This window comes from Tyto alba, unplaced genomic scaffold (assembly GCF_018691265.1).
Source record: "Tyto alba isolate M040663 unplaced genomic scaffold, T.alba_DEE_v4.0 Super-Scaffold_42, whole genome shotgun sequence".
Taxonomy (NCBI): Eukaryota; Metazoa; Chordata; class Aves; order Strigiformes; family Tytonidae; genus Tyto; species Tyto alba.
This window is the reverse complement of record NW_024881318.1, coordinates 26,169,330-26,188,575: the sequence shown is the minus strand read 5'-3', so window position 1 is coordinate 26,188,575 and position 19,246 is coordinate 26,169,330.

Sequence of the window (19,246 nt, the reverse complement as noted above, 5' to 3'; positions counted from 1 at the left end):
ATTGTGATGGAGACAAAATTCTATTTTTCTTACTACTTTCTACAAGTTTTTAAGGAACTTTTCTTCAGTAGCTGAGAAGCCAGAATGGGTCATGGAAGCAGTCTTGAGACTCAAATGGGAAGCCTGAGATTCATCCAACAGCACCAGAGGGATCACAAGAGCAGCACCAGGGTTTGGGTCCATGGGAACATGCAAACCCCGGTGCAAAAACCTGGCAAATGAGCAGTGACTCGATCTTCACAAGATAGGATGTGAATAGTGACAGACTCAGCAGTGAGGTACCAAAATTTCCATCTAGGTATTATCTTCACATCAGGTATTCTGTATAAGGTAAGTGTTAGAGAAAGTTGAATAACTCCAGATGGTCCTTTCACAGGCAGGTGACTAAGATGGATGGAAGATGAAATTGAGTCTTCAGAAGCAAAGACTGAAAAATGCTGGGTTAGAAACTTGGAATAACAAGTCTGCATTGCTGATACTTGGTTATTGGTTTGGTTTTCAAACTAAATTTTGACCTCTTAGGAAGAAAAATAGAGCAGCAAATACAGCAAATGAGGATGTAGTGGGACACACAAAGAATATAAAAAACAGTGCTATACCACCACTTGAGATGGACTGCACAGAGATGAATATGATATTTCAACCAAATTATATTCTAAAAACAAATAAAATACAGTGTGCAGTTAGATGACAAGAAATAATCATAAATACAGAGAACACTACTCTGGAAGACTGAGAGGGTTATGTTTTGTTTGCCTCGCAGTAGATATTAATTATAGTTATTGAACATAATAAATGCAAAAGAGGAAATAGATGAGGAAAGTATGTATACCAACTCTTACAACAAAAGAATAAAATGATATCCAGTAAAAAGTTAAAGCCAAGAAACGTAAGACTAATTACAGGGTTTCTGTCATATGATAACATAGAATTAGCCTCTGGAATCCATTGCCGTCATATGTGAGCTCCGTAAGATTCAGAAAAGGGAGTGTATAGGCCTAATGAGAGTTTTTTGCAGTTACAATAGATGTAAACTAAGGACATCGTGGATAAGTGTGACATGACTTGTCAATCATGACCAGCCTTTCTTTTGTGTTCCTGAATACCAGACAGTCCTGGTTCTTCAAGTAAGCAGCAAAGTGCAAATTACATTCTATAAAATGAGGCCATCTCCATCCTGCACCATGTATAAAGGACATATAAACATTAGTGCATTGAAGAGTCCAGGGTAATTTGAAGGCCAAATGGGAATTTGCTAGTAAATGTCAGGCAACCTCTCAGAAATGAGTTTTGCAGCCCTAGACTAAAACACAGTGATGGCAAGTGAAGTTTGGCAGGTGGCTTTCTCTCAGCCTTTCTTCTCGCCTGTCACTCATTTGAAAGACAGAGACTTCCCTGTGTTATGGAGACAGCTGGTGTTGACCAGGAGAAAATCAGACAACTACTGAAATTTCCACTGAACAGATGTGTTATTTAAGAATGAGTACTCAGGATTAGTCATATTCACAAAAGATAAGCATAGTAATTAAAATGCATCTAGATTTTGGAAAAAACCAAAACCAAAACAAAACAACTCTTTAGGAATGAGAGGTAACTTGTTTAAAAATACCTTCAGGCTAAGGATTTCAATTCCCTCTGTGACAAAAAGTCAGATTTTGAACTGCGTTGAAAACATCCAAAAATTCTCAGTTGAGAAAACACAAAGTTTATTGCTGAATTTTGAGGTATAATTTATACCAAATAGATTTAAGAGGGTAGAATACAAGATAGAAATGCTATTTTGGTACAAAGAAACAAAATAGCAGGTGCTTTCTAGTTTCCATTATTGTGGTATACAAGAACCTCACAATCCATTAATAATTGTTCCTCATGACAACTGCTGTAGTAAAAGTAAGAAAGGTGAATTAGTTTAATTTGACTGACATGAGCATGACATCTTCGTAGTCATTTAAAGATCCAAAAATGTTCTTCAAATTCTGTTACTGTTCCCATTTATCTAGAAATTAAACAAACTTAATTAGATACAAGTTAAAATGCTAGAAAAACTTTGGAAGGAAGTGAATCATCAGAAGCACTTCAGGACAAGATTCACCTCTACCAGTTATTCTGTAGACAGACAACTGTTTTCTGACATTATCAATAGAAATGGATCCAGTTCAGTGTTACTGGGAGCAGAGAAAATAAAGTGTGAAATTTGGTGCTCAAAATCTTTTGTGGGTATTTCTAAGGTGTCTGTCAGTCTTCCCCAAAGCCTATCTAAATGATTGAGAATAATTTTGTCCATTATTTCGTGTGCTCTTTTACATGGGAAACAAACACAAGCAAGTGCCTGGGATCCATGAGAGAGAGAGGTAAAGACACAGCAGTATGCTATCGCATTGGCAGGAAATTAAAGAGGAAATATTAAAAAAATACAGTCACAGTTGCAAAAATTGTTATAACGTTTTCTGTATATTTGGCAGCCCTGAAAAAATGACCAGTAGTTTTCTGAAGATTGATTTGTACAGATTGCACATGGTAGTCACCTGTGAAGTTCATGCCATTCCTCGTATTTCCAGTGTGCATGTGCATGCACTTCCGTCCAAATTTTCTCAAAACGCCAACATAAGAGAAAGAGGATTTTTTATGGTTGAACACAGTGAATTATTAGTGTCACACTCAGTTCTATGGCTTGTTGCAGAGCAGGAAAGGAACAGATCTCTGTAGATGTGTTATTTGGTGCTGACAGAAGTTTTCCACTTCTTCGGTTTTTTTCGTTTGTTTGTTTGGGGTTTTTTTTGTTTGTTTGTTTGTTTTTGTTTTGCTTTGTTTTTTTTGTTTTTCTTTTTTTTTTTTTTTTTTAATGTAGCAAATTTAGTGCTTCAAGAACATGGACAGTTCAAAGGTTAGTGTTAAGAAAATAGTCAAGAAAATGATCTTGTTTTGCTTCATTCAGTGAAATGCTCATAAAGTTAGAGAGATTCAAATTAATGTGTTGTATATTTTCATAACTCTCTGTTAATATTTTTAACTTCACTGACTTTTTTACTTTTGAAAATATACATTTTTTTGCTCTCTCCTGCAGTGTGAAAGATTTATGCATAAATAACAGTGACGATACCAAAAATGTACATCTATAAAGTCTTGCATGTAATACAAAGTCAACAAACTAAAAAAGAGAGAAAAAAAATGCTAGGTTTAATATTTTTCTAGCATAAGTTGATATTTTTTTTTTTTTTTTGTGTATTAATGCATGACATTACATGAAAATTAAGCAAATCACCACCTAGAATAGAATCTAAACAGCTTTTTTTAAGCATTGCAACAAAAAAATCTTTCTAAAATGTGAAATTCTATGGCAGAAATTAGGTCCTCATTTTGGAACATTAAGAAAAATGCGTACCTGTCATAAGCAAAGCATATGCAACAATAATCTTTCAGAAATAAAGACAATGGTATATTTTTAACTGAAATTTTATTACTTATAAATCACCAAATGGCATTTTTGAGAAGCATTGTTTACATGCCTGTTCACAATACCAATATACACGTATCCTTACTCCTCACAACCAGAGGTGGTTTTGCCTTTGCAGTATCAGTGGGAAGATGGCCTAAACATATCACAGAGGCATGGTTTTTCCTGTGTACTTAGGAGATGGAAAGGAATTTGGTGGTCTTTATTCAGGGATATGAGGCTATCTCTTAGCTCTTGTCTTCTGCCTGAAATGGCTCAGGTGATGTTCTAATATCCTGTTCAAAACCTCAAAGAATTAAATATTGTTAATAATTAAATTTGATATTGGATACACAGTCCTAAAGATGGACTGCTTCCCAGCAAAGTGGAGAGGTATTCCTATCCCCTTGCTTTTCAGTGCTCTGTCTACCATTGCTTTAATGTTCTGGCCCTTGAGGTGTGGGAGGAATGATTGGTACATGCTTCACAGGAGTCAGTTTTCCAGCGCAGTGATGTTGTAGTTGGCCTCCTTGGGAAATCAAAGAACCTGTGAGTCTCTGTGAAACAGGAGTATGTATGAAGCCCATGTGACAGCAGACATGGGCAATGGCTTTAATTTTGTAAGTAAAAAGAGATTTTCCTTGCATGTATCAAATAGGAGAATTGTCTAGAAGAAAGATATCTATCACCAGCTCTGTCATGGGGTATCTCTGTGCATTGCATTTGATTTGTAGCATATGAAAGAAGTGCAGGTCACCACTGGCCCAGGACTAGACAAGATCTAACTGATACAGTGGGACAGTATCTCTTGAGGCTTTTGCAGAGGTTTCTCTCACATATTTAAGACATCCTGGGAACATAATATATGACAGAAATCAAATCTGGAGTGCCTCCAATAAACTGCACCAAGGCTGAGGTGTTTGTAGTCTTAGCCATTAAAATCAGGAAGTTCAAAATCCATCAAATGGTATGAAGAAGTGCTTGAAGTCTAGTTGTGTGAAATCCTTCACCAAGAGAAAGGGATAAAGACCTCTCCACTGCATTTGAGAAGTAACAAACACAACAAAATCCTTTCTGAAGAGCCTGAAGGCCATGTATTGTCCAAATAAACAAAACTTTGTATGAGTATCAATCCAGGCTTATAATGAAGTAGGATTATTGTCTATGTAATGACTGAATCAACAATACAAAAATAAACATCCTGAAGTCTGAAACACTTTAACCAACTCTGCTTTTAGAAGCACTATTATGATCTCAGAAATAGTCGTGGCCCTGAGCTTGTAAAGACATAATTTGTGAGACCAAGATGTGTTTTGGATGATTTTTTCCCAAAAAGGGTTTTAGAGGAGTAGGTAGAAGTACCTGGAGAAAGTCCATATCTCTTGGCCCATGCTCAAATTCCCTTCCCCAGTGACAAGGTACAGACACCAGATGAAGGAGCAACATTTGGTCCCTTGTTGTGTTCCTCTCTGGAGAGTATTAGAGCACGAATCTGCTTTTCAACACTGAGGATGAAAATGTCAGTGGAGAGGTGAAACATCTGAATGCAAGTTTCCTTTAACTGAATCTGGAAAGATCTGCAGGGTGCCCTCAGGTTGGGTAAACAGGCTAAGTACTTTATTTGAACTTGTTCCCTAAAACTCTGTGCCCCTCAAAAGACAGATTGGGGTACCAGCCTTGGGGCTTCCTAGTGCTATGCAACCAGGAGACACGCTGGGAAAAAAGGCAGAAGGAAAAGGAAGTTGTGTGTGTTATTTAAATGTAGAATCAAGAAATCTGCAGACACTGAAGAGGCAGCTGCCCTGGGATTTTCCATAGCATAAGGTCCTTAGGAAATAGAATTACTTAGCAAATATTTCTGCTAGTTGATTTGTCTTTAATGGACTAATTATTCTGCATTGTCAGAAAATTATTCATAGCGATAACAGACAGTAAGTATGCCAGTTGTCACCTTTCAGACGTTAAGAAAGTTTAGAAGAGAATAAATCTAAGTCTAAACTTGTCCCACTTATCTTGAAAGATCAAGGAAACCTGAAGTTGTGGTTTGAACTCAGAGGGCAACTGATCACCATACAGCTGATCACTCCTCCCCTCCTCCTCAGCACTGAGAAGAAGAAAATAAAGCAATAGGCTTGGTGGTCTGAGTCAGAGGTCAACTGAGCACCATGCAGCTGCTCACTTCCACTTCCCCCTCAGTACTGAGAAGGAGAAAATAAGTCAGGCTTGGGATTTAAGATAGGACAGGGAGGGGCAAATTGCCCATTATGGTCACAGACAAAAGGCAGATTCGTTAGGGGAAGGAAAAAAAGAACATAGATTTATTACAGACACTAACAACAACAACACTTAACAGAATAGGACAGTAAGAAGCATTACCACATCTTGAAAACACCTTCCCATCAACCCTCCCTTCTTCCCAGACTCAGGTCTGCTCCCGATATCTCTAACTCCTCCCCCCAGCAGTGCAGGGGGCAGGGAATGGGGGGTGCAGTCAATACTGCTGCTTCTTCCATCCTCGGTGGACGGAGATTCTGGAACTTCTTGCCCCTGCTCCAGCGTGGTCCCCCTCTCACAGGAGACAGTCCTCCACAAACTTTCTCCTATGTGAGTTCCTCCCACGGGCTGCAGCGTTTCCTTACACTGCTCCTGCATGGGACACCTACTTTCTCCCACTGGAGTCCCTCCCACAGACTGCAGGCCTTCCTAAGATGCTCCAGTGTGGGACACCCCCGCATGCTGCAATCCTCCCAGTGCTGAACTACAACAGCGGGGGCTGCTTCTTCTCACAGGACCCTGGATGTCTTTGGGCACGGTCACCTTAATTTTTTATGTGAGGCTCCTCACAGGCCATAAATCAGTGTCTGCTCCACCATAGTCCTCCATAGGTGTTGGGGGCAGCCACCCTGCCATATCACTACAGAATATAGAGGAGTCTCTGCTCTGGCACATCTCCTCCATCCTTTCTTCCTCCATTCCTCCACTGACCTTGGTGTTCACAACAGCTGCCACAACCTCTCCTTACAAGTCTGACCCCTCTTCACCAGATCCCTTCTTAAATATATTATCACAGAGGTGCAGCTGATTGGCTTGGCCTTGGTAAAGGGATGGGGCTGGCTTGGAGCCTGGGGAACTTCGAGAAGCTTCTCACAGGTAGCTCCCTCCCCTGCTACCAAAACCCCCACCACTCGCTCAAACCCAGAACACTTGAGAATGCTATGTGCTTGCCTGCTTGTTCCTCAGTGTTCCTGTTTACTATTATCTATATCTGGATATGGAAATTAGGGTACATGAGAGACTTTTATAAGTATTTAACCAGGATAACGTACAGTTTCTTAAAAGTAAGGGGCAAAATGTGCACTGCACTTGAACCTTTAGTTTTGTGTTTTAGATGGCCACCATTGAATTCCATATCTCAGACATGAATATAATGAACAGGCATGAGATACAAATTAATCAATTAACATGGTACTGAAATATAACTGTCAGTCATCAGGAAAAATACATAACAACACAAAACAGTAGAGCACAGATAAAAACATTCAAGATAGTATGTAAAAATGGTTTGTATTTACATGGATAAGATATAACCATGCTGACTGGAAACTCTTCAACAAGACCTACATCTTATAAAAATGCCACAGAATCTATGCAAATCTATTCTGTGATTGAAAAAAGACTAATTTCAGATAGTTTTGATCTAAGCAGCTTGGTCTGATGAACTGATAAGCCATAGCAACATGGACATCAGCCACTCATTGGATACCACTGTGCTTGGGTGAAGCCATGATTTCATGATCTTCTTCACAGGCTGCATTACTGTTAGTAGCTGAGTTAATTTGAATAGGCCTTTATGAGCTACAAACTCTCCCTTCTAGTTACAATATGGTCATTTTAAGCTCTGTAAGTAGCTTGTGATCTCAGCTCTTCATCTCAGTCAAAAACTGAGTACTTTAGTACCAATTCATGTTTTGCTCCAGTATCTTCAAAAGTACAATGATGGGACATTCATTTATGACAGTGGAGAAGGAAAAATGCCACCTACTGAGTTATGCTAAGGTTGCTTCTGCAATCTGGTGGTTTCAATCAATATTTCCATTTCAAAAGTGAACACACATTATTCTACCTAGCTTGAAGAACGGGGAAGACACAAACCTCAGCAAAATATTTGTTATTGCTCTAGCTAGATCTTAAATTTCAGTGAGATGAGAAACAAGCCATAAACTTTGTAATGGTTAATTTACAACAGGCGACAACAGTGAGTCATGAATCAGAGACTGTTTTAATTGATTTTACATACATCACAAACTACAGAAAAGCTGATTAACTGGCTTGTAGAAGGCTTCACGAATGATTTCCATTCCAGAGTTGTTCAATTCTCTATTAAGGGGCACAAAAATATACAGAAGTGCATAGGAGATTGTTTTTTAAATTTGAAAAGAAAAGTGGTATAATAGGTGCTAGAGCTGGCAGGATCTTAAGAGTCATACTGAATAAAAGACAAGGGAACATGAAAAACCAGAGAAACCCATTAATTCTGACACGGAGACTTTTGGCAGAGAGAATCTTAGATAGTACTTACATTCATTTAAATTGCCTGTCATTAAGATATCCAAGCATACTGTATTCTTACGACGTTTTCTTCAATCTTTTTGATTCCTTCTGGCTATTTCCTGTTTCATCTCTTTGCTGAACTCAGGACAGGTGTATGATCTCAATGCAATCAAAGAAGGCTAAAGATGCATATCTCAACTCAGATGAGGCTTTAATGGCGGTTGACAGTTAATGGCAGTTGGTACCTATGCCCGTTGAAAGGTACAACAAAGCCAAAAAGCAGTTTAGATCTAGAGGAAATAAAAGCTTCACACAACGCTTCAAAGTGCTCTTTGAAAAAGATTCTCTGCTGGATCTTTGGTTTCCTAGTAAGTGCAGCATTTCTACCCTGGCCCCAGGTGAAGATCTGGATCTGTGGGTTCATCAGTTCTGAATTCATCTGTTTGTAGAAAATAATATTTTATGATTTAAGAGTATGAGACAATAATCCCTTACTTTAGTGTGTATTTTAATGGTACTGGATGACACTATTTAAGAAGGAGATGTTAAATCACAGAGCAAATGTCAGAAGAATATGAAATTGGAATGAACATCCTGGGATAACATATCCTGTCTTCTGCCACATTGTGAAAAGCTTGCTTTTTAGAAATGTTATTAAGCTACACCTTAAAAACATATTTCTTGTTCTAGACAACTGATTTCAGAAGGCTACTTTCAAATTATACCATAAAAAAAAAAAAAAATTTATTCTAATATCCAGCCTAAAATGTATTCTTGATCAATTAATTTCCAAATGTTGTAACATTATATTCTTTTTCTAGGATGCTTTCCAGAGAGATGGAAACTTGTGTGACTGGGCATTTTGTTTTAAATTGCTGGAGACTTTCAAGAAAACACAATGAGGGATGGGGGCTGTCTCACAGACAGCAGACTCCTACTAGTCCTATTAGAAAGTTGACAGCTTGCTAAAGGTGAGAGGTTCCTGCCACCACAACAGAGCAGAGGAAGCTCAGCCCTTTTTCACTGTGTTTGATAGAAGCCTGTCAGCTCATCTACATTATTCTAACATGATGCTTTTTCCTAAATGTCAGCAAGAAGGTGTATGAAACATGTACAAGAGGGCTGCAAGGTACCAGTGAGACAGCTGGTCTATGGGAGCGAGAAGAAAGGGTGCAGAGGCAGAAGGAGGTAGAAAGATTGCAGTAGGAGCCTCAGCAGATGTGATAGGAAGGAAAATTGAGTTATAGCAAGTGTGATGTTTGTGGATATTGAGAAAAGGAAATGGAAGAAAACAAACCTATAGGAAACAGCACTTCAGTATCTCCTTTGCTCTTGGGGAAAATATGCACCTTGAGTAGTCTCACAGGCTTACCTAATCAATGCACAGCAATCATGTCTAACCCTAGTTTTCATTTCTCTAGGCCTAACAGAGCATGCTTCTATCTTCTTTAATAAGAGAACATGTTTGTCCTTTGACCACCATTCTACTTTTCTATTTATGGTACACTTCCGTATGTTTTATAGCACAGCAAGGGAGGTGATAAATTTCCATCTTTTGGAGTTTGTATGATACTGGTAACCCAGGGTGGGAGGGAGAGAAAATTTAGGTGAAGCAGGGCCACCTATGTTTGAGATATACAGTTGACACCAAACAAAAAAGAGGGAAAATGATGGATAACAAGAGCTCACCCACAAACTCCTTATATTTTTAATTTATACATGCATACAGCAAAGTATCTGTAGGATATGGGGTAAATTCTCATGCTCAACTGAGGTCCCTGTTGCCTTGCAGAGCACTTCTTTGAGGTCTAATTGTCATTCCTGTTTTCTGCTAAATAAAGCAGAACACGTTTCCACACTTCTTCTTCCCATCTTTCCTTTGAATCTTGAAAGAGTTCATTAGCAGTTCAGGCAGGAGTTGGTCATGAAAGGTTACTAGTGGGCACATCAAAAAATATCATAGTACCCCACTGTCGATCTTAGTGGAAATGGTGTCCTCAGAAGTATAGTTCAGTGCTAAAACTCTGCAGTCAAAATCAAGATTATTTTTTTGCTATTATGTGTTTGCTTCTTATTCTAGGGACCTGGTTTTGTTCCAGGGCTATAGGAGATTTCTAAATTAAGACCTTATAGTAAGTATTCAACATCAAGCATGGGAAAGTGCCTCAGCTAAAAAGATCATCAAGTTGATCTATCTATCTATCTATCTATCTATCTATCTATCTATCTATCTATCTATCTATCTATCTATCTATCTATCTATCTATTGATTTCAGGTAATCCCTCTTAATAGATAAATGAAAGTCAGTATTTAGGGTAGCTGAAATTAAAGGTAATATTTCCATTTACAGATTGAAGTGGATTCCTTTCAAAGTTTTATTTCTACAGTGAAAGAGATTAACCTTAGTTCAGATTAATTTGAAATCAACATAAAATATCTTTCCTTACAAAGATGACATAAAACAAAGCTAACTTTTCATCATACTGAAATCTGTAAAGTAAATAAAACCACCAAAAAACCTATTGAAAGGGTAGGAAAGATAGCCTTGGACAATACTAGACTCAAATTGTTCACCTGCTCCAATCATTTAAAATTCACTTGCTAGATTTTACAGAAATGATTATTAACACAAAGGAAGAGACCGTGCCTGCAAATCGTAACAGGTACCTTTACTCTTGGGCCAAATCCCATAGAAAGGCAATATATTGATAATTTGAACTAAATCTGGCCATTTCATTTACTAATTCTTCTGCTGAACTCAGAAGGCCTAGTTTAGTTTGATTACACATATGAGACCAGTTATTCAAGGATTTTGGGCTCAGACCTGAAAATTAAATTAAGCCTGTTAGACGGATACTCATTGAAATAGATGCGCACATGTGTCTGGCAGTGCAGCCTCTTCCCAGTCCAGCAACATAAGGACACTTAAGGGAATATGGAATGTTCTGCACGGTGTGATTTAACAACACAATCTCTATTAGCTTTAATGAGAGTTGCACAATTAAATCTTTGCACAATGTACTAAAAATTACCCTTCCAATTAAGTGCATAAAATAATAGATCCACTTTAAAATGTGAAAGGATAATGTAGGTGAATAATTTAGGGAACATGAATATGCCTTAGGTTGACTAGGCACTTAAGAAGGAGGGACAACTTAAATATATGCTATTATTCTTGTTGAATTAGACAGTGATAGAAAAACAGAAGGCATGAATTGTTTGTAATTCTTCACTGTGAATCAGATAAATAGCTAGGTTATGTCTATTTCAACCTGTGTTGAATTAGCTTATGTAAAAGGAGGTTTAATTAAGGCTTTAAGTATGCTTCCACCAATTAAATATACAATACACAAACCTTAAGAAACATAAAAGCCTCTTTACACACAGCCAATGAGCTTCACAGTAGAACAAAAGTGATCTGTTCTTCCCTTAATTTATTTGCATATGGCCCATTAGAAATATCTTTGCCAGAAGAGACATCCTGGCCTATTCATTGGGGAAAAAGTGGAGGTTATTTTGGACAAGTTGTGGAGGGGGAGCGAATTCCCATATTGATAAATCATCATTAAGAAACTTGTAAACAGCTCTCATATACCAGTCAAAAGCAAAAGCTTAAAACAGCTTTTCAAGTCCCTTTGGAAGCCAAAGCAGGCTGTGGATCACTAATAATTTTGTCTCAAAATAGGATATTCTACATTACCAATGAACTGCTATACTCTGTGGAAACTTTCATCTCCCAGCTGGGTTTTAAGTACAAGGAGTAATCACTGCTATAGATGTTTTTCTTTTAATGCAGCTCAATACTATATGTAATTATATACCAGGCTCCAGTGTTTCACTGAGTGTATATTGACAGTTAGCAGCTTCCCACATACGTTGTATTTACAGACAAGCTGTATTTTTACATATACAGCCATATGCATGTACAGAAAAGAGGCTTCACTGGTGCATTTATTTGTGGCCAAAGTAAAAATTTAACATTCACAAACTTTTTCTCCTGAGGCTGTAAGTGTTTGGAGAACTATGCCAAATCCACATAAACTGGCCCTATATTTGAAGATTTAACACCATTTTTTTTTCCCTGCAGTCTAAGCTTGTTCACTATCAAGAAATTTATGAAAGAAAATTTAACGCTACTCCAGTGTTTCACTGTCCTACAAAGTTAACTGCATTTTAGATGATTATATAGAATAATGATGCCCTGACCATTCCTCTCAAAAATAGAACTGAACAGGGAGGCAGACAAATCAGAAAAGTTAGGGGCTTAGATATGATCATCATAATGAAAACATCTGTACTATCATCTTTAGTATTTCTTCTATAAGACAAGGTAAATTTTGTCCTCTGCTACCTCTCTTGATCATCACTCCATACAATCTTCTTATTTCACAGCTCAGAAGTAAATATCTTGTTAATCTGTAAGAAAAAAATACTTTTTTTCCCAGATGGAATACATTCAGAATGGCACTCTTTTATGTAATGTACAGTCTTCGTAATCTTAAAGTCAAGAAGTAAATACTCATCCCTGGTATATGAAGTGGAATGATTTACCATCTGTAACCTGTTTCAATGGGATTTGCTGAATGCCTATACTAAGACATCCCTTTCCTGCAGCATCAGCTGGGACTTTAGCCTGCAAATGGCATTAAATGAGGCTGAGAAGTGATTAACAGGCATCAAATATGGATGGTTTTACTATATTCATGTTCTCCTGTGAACTTGTTAAGCTAGAATACAGCAAGTGAAGATTGTCAGTGTACATTTTCATAGTGAGTCTTTCGCTTGCAATAGGATACAAGAAACAGGTCCTGAGATTTTCAGTCTTGTTTTTTCTCTAAGTACTCCAATTTTTGCAATACAGAAAATCATTCTGAGTTGATTCTAAGTGAGATTAAGTGGCCAAAAAACATACAGCAGAGGTAAACTTCAGGAAAGAAAAGAAAGTAATAACAATAAATGACTATAAAATGAATAATGTGGTCCATGCCAACAAGGTCACTGCAGATAACTGATGAGAACTGATAACAGTATCAGTATAAAAGATTTTCTCAGAAAATTTTCTGGTGCCAAATGTAAATAAGAAACAGAAGAGACTGGATGTCAAAAATGCACACTTGATCCCTTTCAGAAGAGGACTGGGATTCTGAGATATCTGGAGGTATATCTTCAATGGGAAAACTCACATACCAACTGGAATGAAAAGCAAGAAATTTAAGTCACAAGAGCAGAGATAGGAAAGTTTTTCTTCACTTTTAATGGTAACTTTTGCACTAAAAATGAGAGTTTGGAAATGGACTGATAGTACCTGCTCACTCTCTGAAGTAGCCACTGCCAGATTAAATCTTGGTCCTTGGGAATAGAGTCAACGGTCAGGTGAAAATTCAGCTACAGAACCTAAGCTGCCAAATAAGAGTGGCCACAAGACTCATAAGATCCTGGAAATGGGATCCCCAGCTGGAAAGCTCTGTAAATATGATTTAAAAATATCTACTCACAGGAAAACAATGCCTGTGGGTGTAACAGTGGATCACTGAGTACAGAGTTTAATAAAATACACGGCTGGGAAAGAAAATGCTAGCCTTTAAACATGTCCATGTAAGACATTAGTCATGCCTTGTAGTCTTTATCATTGACATTCTCAAAGTGATAATAAAGACATAAAAGCTAAATAGAAAATGTTAATAAGATGTAATATATACCATATTAAAATCAGAACAACTTTAATTTGGGAAAAAAAGTGTTTTTTAACATGAGAGCTGGTCTGTGGAACTACTTTCCAGGGACTGACTCAATGCTTTTTGGATTTTCATGTCATGATTAAATGGCTGATGGATCAACTTCAGCTCAATGGCAGAGCTGAAGTTTATATCTAGTGTTCTGTGTCTTTCCTCAGACTTGTGATTTTGGAGAATCCTTCAGACCCGGTGATTTTGTGATGATATTAATTCTGAAAAGCACTGAGATATGATTAGTTCTTGAGACACTATAAACTATGTCCATGAGAAGAATTGTCCATCAGTATTCTAAATATATGCAGAAAATATAGCTCAAAAAGTAATGAATTATTTGAATTCATTTGCCCTGAATGAAACAATATAGATGTATTGGTCTTTTGCTCTGCATGGCACTTTCACCACTTTCCCCTGTGGTATTAAGCAAAGGACACAGTGCTTACAGTTACATTGCATGCCCTGCAACTACTCGCTGAAACGGGATTAACACTAATGATAAGATTTGGAATAAGTAAGTATCCTAATATGTCCTCTCCAAGCCCGTTAGAATTTGGAACAGAAGACACAATACAGAAACAAATAGAAGTAAAAAGCTCATGGTATCTATATCTTACTGACAGACTATTACCACTCATGTATCTTGAATAAATAGACATGTTCTCCAACAATACTTTCCCAAATGATTCATCATTTATGCCAATATCATGTGGTGCTAGGGCAATGATTCTCTGCGTACGACCATACACTCTCACACATGTCCATACATGTACTTGCTGTCCTGAAAAGTTCTGTTCTCTTGCCCTCCTCCACTACATGGAGCGACTGCCAGTGTGATCTGGCAGTGTAGACACTTGCACCTGATCCAGGATGATCAGAGTCAGTCATTCAGGTGAACTCTGTAGTGAAGACGCACAGTGAATTCCTGTTGTAATGATCTGACATGGCAGCTCAAATAGGTTCTCTAAAAAATTCTTCAGTGCTTTTTTATTTCAGACAGGCTTACTATTTCCAGTTCTGTGCTGTGGTGCTCATACCACATATTTATATAAAGATTTGTTTGTGAGGATGAATATTATGCGAAGGAAACCCTGGTCAGTAATTCATTTTTTCTCACTATAGCCATCTTCAGTATTTTCAAATACCTCTGAGCTGGCCACAAGTCTGTTACAAAACAGTGAATGCTATCTGTTTCTCTAATAAGTGAAGCATTTATAATGATTTTCACAGAACATTTTTCTTAACCTTTTATCACCATTCTCCTTAGCAAGTAACTTTCTGGGGCCATTTCTCAGCTGTAGAAAGAATCTGCCTTACACTGTATGTAGGTTTATTAAAAGTGTTACTTTTGTTAGACACTGGTATATCAGTGTCCTGAAGGCTCCTCCTCAGCATATCTTCTAGATGCTAGATGCTTAATTCATGTACAACGTCTCTTTTTCACATAACAAGAACTTGTTTTAGGGCTTAATTTCATTTGACTGCTGCTTCTGCCACCTTATCTCTGATCCAGGTACATACCTCTTTTTCAAATGCGGAAAAAGTCTTTTGAAAACCTCTCAGGTTGAAGCACCAAATCATCACTGATGTTCATACTTTCAGTTTTGTTCATATAACAGTTCACAGTGGAATTTCCTTCATATTTTCCAGGTTAGGTTAAGTAAAGCTGATGCTTATTAACATGAAAGGATTGATCACAGTATGTAGAGAAAAGCACTGTAAGTTAGATCCTGTACAATTTTCCATTCAGACTTTTAATCTTGAATTGTAGTAACCGCATTTATCCCATTATCCTGGCTTTTGGCTTCTCCTAAGGAGATATTTGCTATCATTTTAAAATGGATCTGGATTATCTATGGCTATTCATGATTAAGGAAGATGACCACTCCACTGAATCCACTCTAAATTTAGCCTGACTGGGAACTAGTAAGATGCAAAGGGAAGTTTCCTGATGACAGGCACTCATCTGTCCAGTTGATGGTTATACCATCTTTCCTGGACAAACTTATGGTTGAACTCATCTGACAATATAGATGATAAGTAATTGAAATAAATTGAAAGAGAAATAGCCCAAAGTTAATGAGAAATGTCTAAGATACTACAAACGTAAATTTCTCAGAAAGTCTTTAAGAGAAATATGTCACTGCTGTCAAAATAAACAGCTATAGATACCAACCAAAACTATATCTAATAGACTAAAAGTAATTCTGGAATGGAATACTTGAAAATATCTTTTTGCATGCTGTTGTTGACAAATCTGTTGATTACAGTGCTACAGCCTTTCCTCTGAAGTCAATGATAATCTGCTGGTATAGAAACCAAAAAGATTATTGGCAATAATATTTTGTTTGTAGATAGATATGCTGTGCTGAAGAAGCCTACTGATAATAAAGGTTTATCCCTCACAGATGGGAACATTTTCTACTAGCAATATTATACATTTTTGCAAAGGTCATTAGTGTAAGAGGTGATTTAACAGAACATGATCTTCTCATTTCATAAGAAGTAATAAAATATCTATTATCTATATTCAGAGAACAACATTCTGCAACCAGACAGTTTTCCAGACAAGGGAACTCTATCATTATGATCATCTATTAGGAGCAAATACTTCAGCTTCATGGCTTTCAAGTTTTCAGTGTATTTTCCTTCCCTGGCTTCTCTGTTCATTCTTGCCAGTCATACTAACTAACCTATCTCCTTTATGCTGGTTCTGAAGTCTCTGTAAAGCTGGCATGATGGATTCAGCTTCCAGAGACTGGAAAGAGCTTGTAGGAAAAAGAAAAATCACTCCAAGACACGAAACAGAGTAACCAAGGACCCAGAAGTAAGAACTCAACCGACCAACAGGTGAAGTCATGTATTTAGACAAAGATATGCAGGGACAAAGTGACGCCAGCCAAATGTGAAGTTGATGTTGATCTTGAGAAAGAAATTAAAATGGGTAGCAAAGGTTTTGTTGCCATCATAAATGAAAAGGGAAAAAATAGAGGAGTGTAGTTACAGTGAGGGTGGGATACCAGTTAAACATAGTCTATATATGGTCCCAAGGAAAAAAAAAATATTTTACACAAGTTTTCAACAAATACAGCAGTCCTTTGATGATTAATTAAGCTGGTAAATGTAAATGAGGGTATGGCATTGGATTTTATCTTGGCTGAGGGGGAAATAAAACCTAAAGATAATGCTTTTGAGAGCTTTGGATTTTAAAAAAATTCATACCTGAATCACAGACAGAGAACAAAATGTTTAAAAAAACCCTAGTAGAGCAGAGTGTAACATTATTTTATTGTAAAATGGCAAATAAAGTAGATGTATTTTAGAAGAGAAAAGGTGTGAGGGGAAGAGATCCAAATAACTATTACTCAGCTTGATCTCAATAGCATGTAAAGCATTAGGACATATGGAGGAGAATAATGGCTAAAGATATGCAAAATAACGTAAAATATGTATGGTCTGGTCAAAGGAAGACTGTGTCAGTATTGATATTTCATAAGAAAATTAAAGTTTTTTCACAGAAAATCAATCCCTCAATTTCTGTCAACATCTGATATGAAGTCACATAGAAATTATTGGTCAAACTAGAAGAAACAGGGATGAGAACTCAGTAAAGACTAGAGTCTTGCTGTGAAGTAAGGCAAATTACCCTGAATTAGGCTCTGAGATGATTTGGTTTGCCTGTTTCTTGTACCTGGGCTAATCCACAGCTGGAAATTGCACAAATACCTGCCAGCTGCACTCAGTTAAAAGTATTCCCAAAGATGGTGGCCTACTTGGTTTAGTAACGCGAAAGCTAAAAGCAAACATGTAAATAAGCCAAATAATAAGGGCCTACAGGGAAAATAATTATTTCAACTGAAAGAAAACATTGGCAAAACCCAGCTGAGGATGAACTGGACGTGGTTAAGTATAAACTGAATAGCAGATGTTTCTAATTGGGAGAAAAGTGGCATCATAGTAAAATCTACCCACGACAAAATATTACTTTATTTCAGGGCAATAGAGGAGGGGACACCATTGTTTTTATCTGCTACTATAGATGCTAAACCATTTGTCACACCACCAAGTCACAGCCTTTGAATCATGACAAGACACATTTCTTCATTGTAGCTTTTTATTGCAGGATGCATTACAGTAACTCAAATATAGAATCACAGAATGGTTTGGGTTGGAAGGAACTTTTAAAGATCATCTAGTCCAGCCCCCCTGCACTGAGCAGGGACATCTTCAACTAGATCATGTTGCTCAGAGCCGCTTCCAACCTGGACTTGAATGTTTCCAAGGATGGGGGATGCATAGCCTCCTTGGGCAACCTGTTTCAGTGTTTTACCACTCTCATCATCAAAAAAAAAAAAAAAAATCTTCATTGTATCTAGAATAACATGTAGTCATTCTTTCGATATCACCTTTTGTTTTCTACAGATGTATCATGCCAGTACATTAGCTACACTTGAGCATACTCACCCCGCTACACCTGAGACATATTGTAGAATAGTAAGTCTTTCCCTGCAAGTGACCATCTGCGGAGTATAAAGGCAGGCATAATGCTGTTTTCTGCTGTGTGTGATACATGCAACTCCCACTGACTTCTGGTTAAATGATAGCAGTGGGAGTGTTGCATAGCAAGCAAACACTGATAAACAAACAATAAATTTCTGCCTAGTATGCAACACAAGGATGTATTTTTAAACAAGGATTTCAGCCTTCTGTCTAAATATGCTTTTATGCCTTGCATACAAACATTTAAATGTGGTGCTCTCCACCATGATGTTTTCATACAGAAATAGTAGAAATCACGTGGGAAGACTAGCAGGTGGGGTAAGCCCTATTTTGACATGACATTTTACCATGTAAGTGTGACCAGATGTGGTTTTTGATTAAAGTAGAATTATTTACACCACAGCTGTGTCAAAATAGAGTTTGCCATAGATAGTGCCCTGCTGTGATTAGAATTCTGAGAGTAAATATCTATTTATCATCCCTTTCATGATAATATTATCATCTAACTACATTTTGGTCAAATTAAAATGACTGAGAGTATTAAGTCTCTGTCTATGTTGCAAACTGTTCCTTCTGTTAACAGCTTTGGTTTTCTGGAATATGTATAACACACGATATACTCACAAGTCCTTAGGTAATGGAACATTTTTGTCAAGTAACTTTGTTTAGGAGCTATGTCCCTGGTGAGGTTGTTCCAATGAATGATTGTTCTTCCTGTAAAACATGCCTTTCTTATATCAAGATGAAAACTCACCGAGATCCTCCAGGAAATTTCATTTCTAGTGGACTACAGCACAAAGAATTGGTAAAGGAAGATGAGATGGCTCAGAGGCTTTTTTTTGTGGCAGGCATCAATGCTTAACTAAGATACCTTTTTTTTAAGGGTGAGTTTGAGTCCACAGGAGACAAGATTTCTCCTAAACCATGCAATACTTCCTGATTTAGGTCAAGTTCAACTTTGTAAATAAAGATGATTTGGTATGGTTTAATATACTTTAAACCTAAAATAGGCAAAATATGCATGAAAAATTG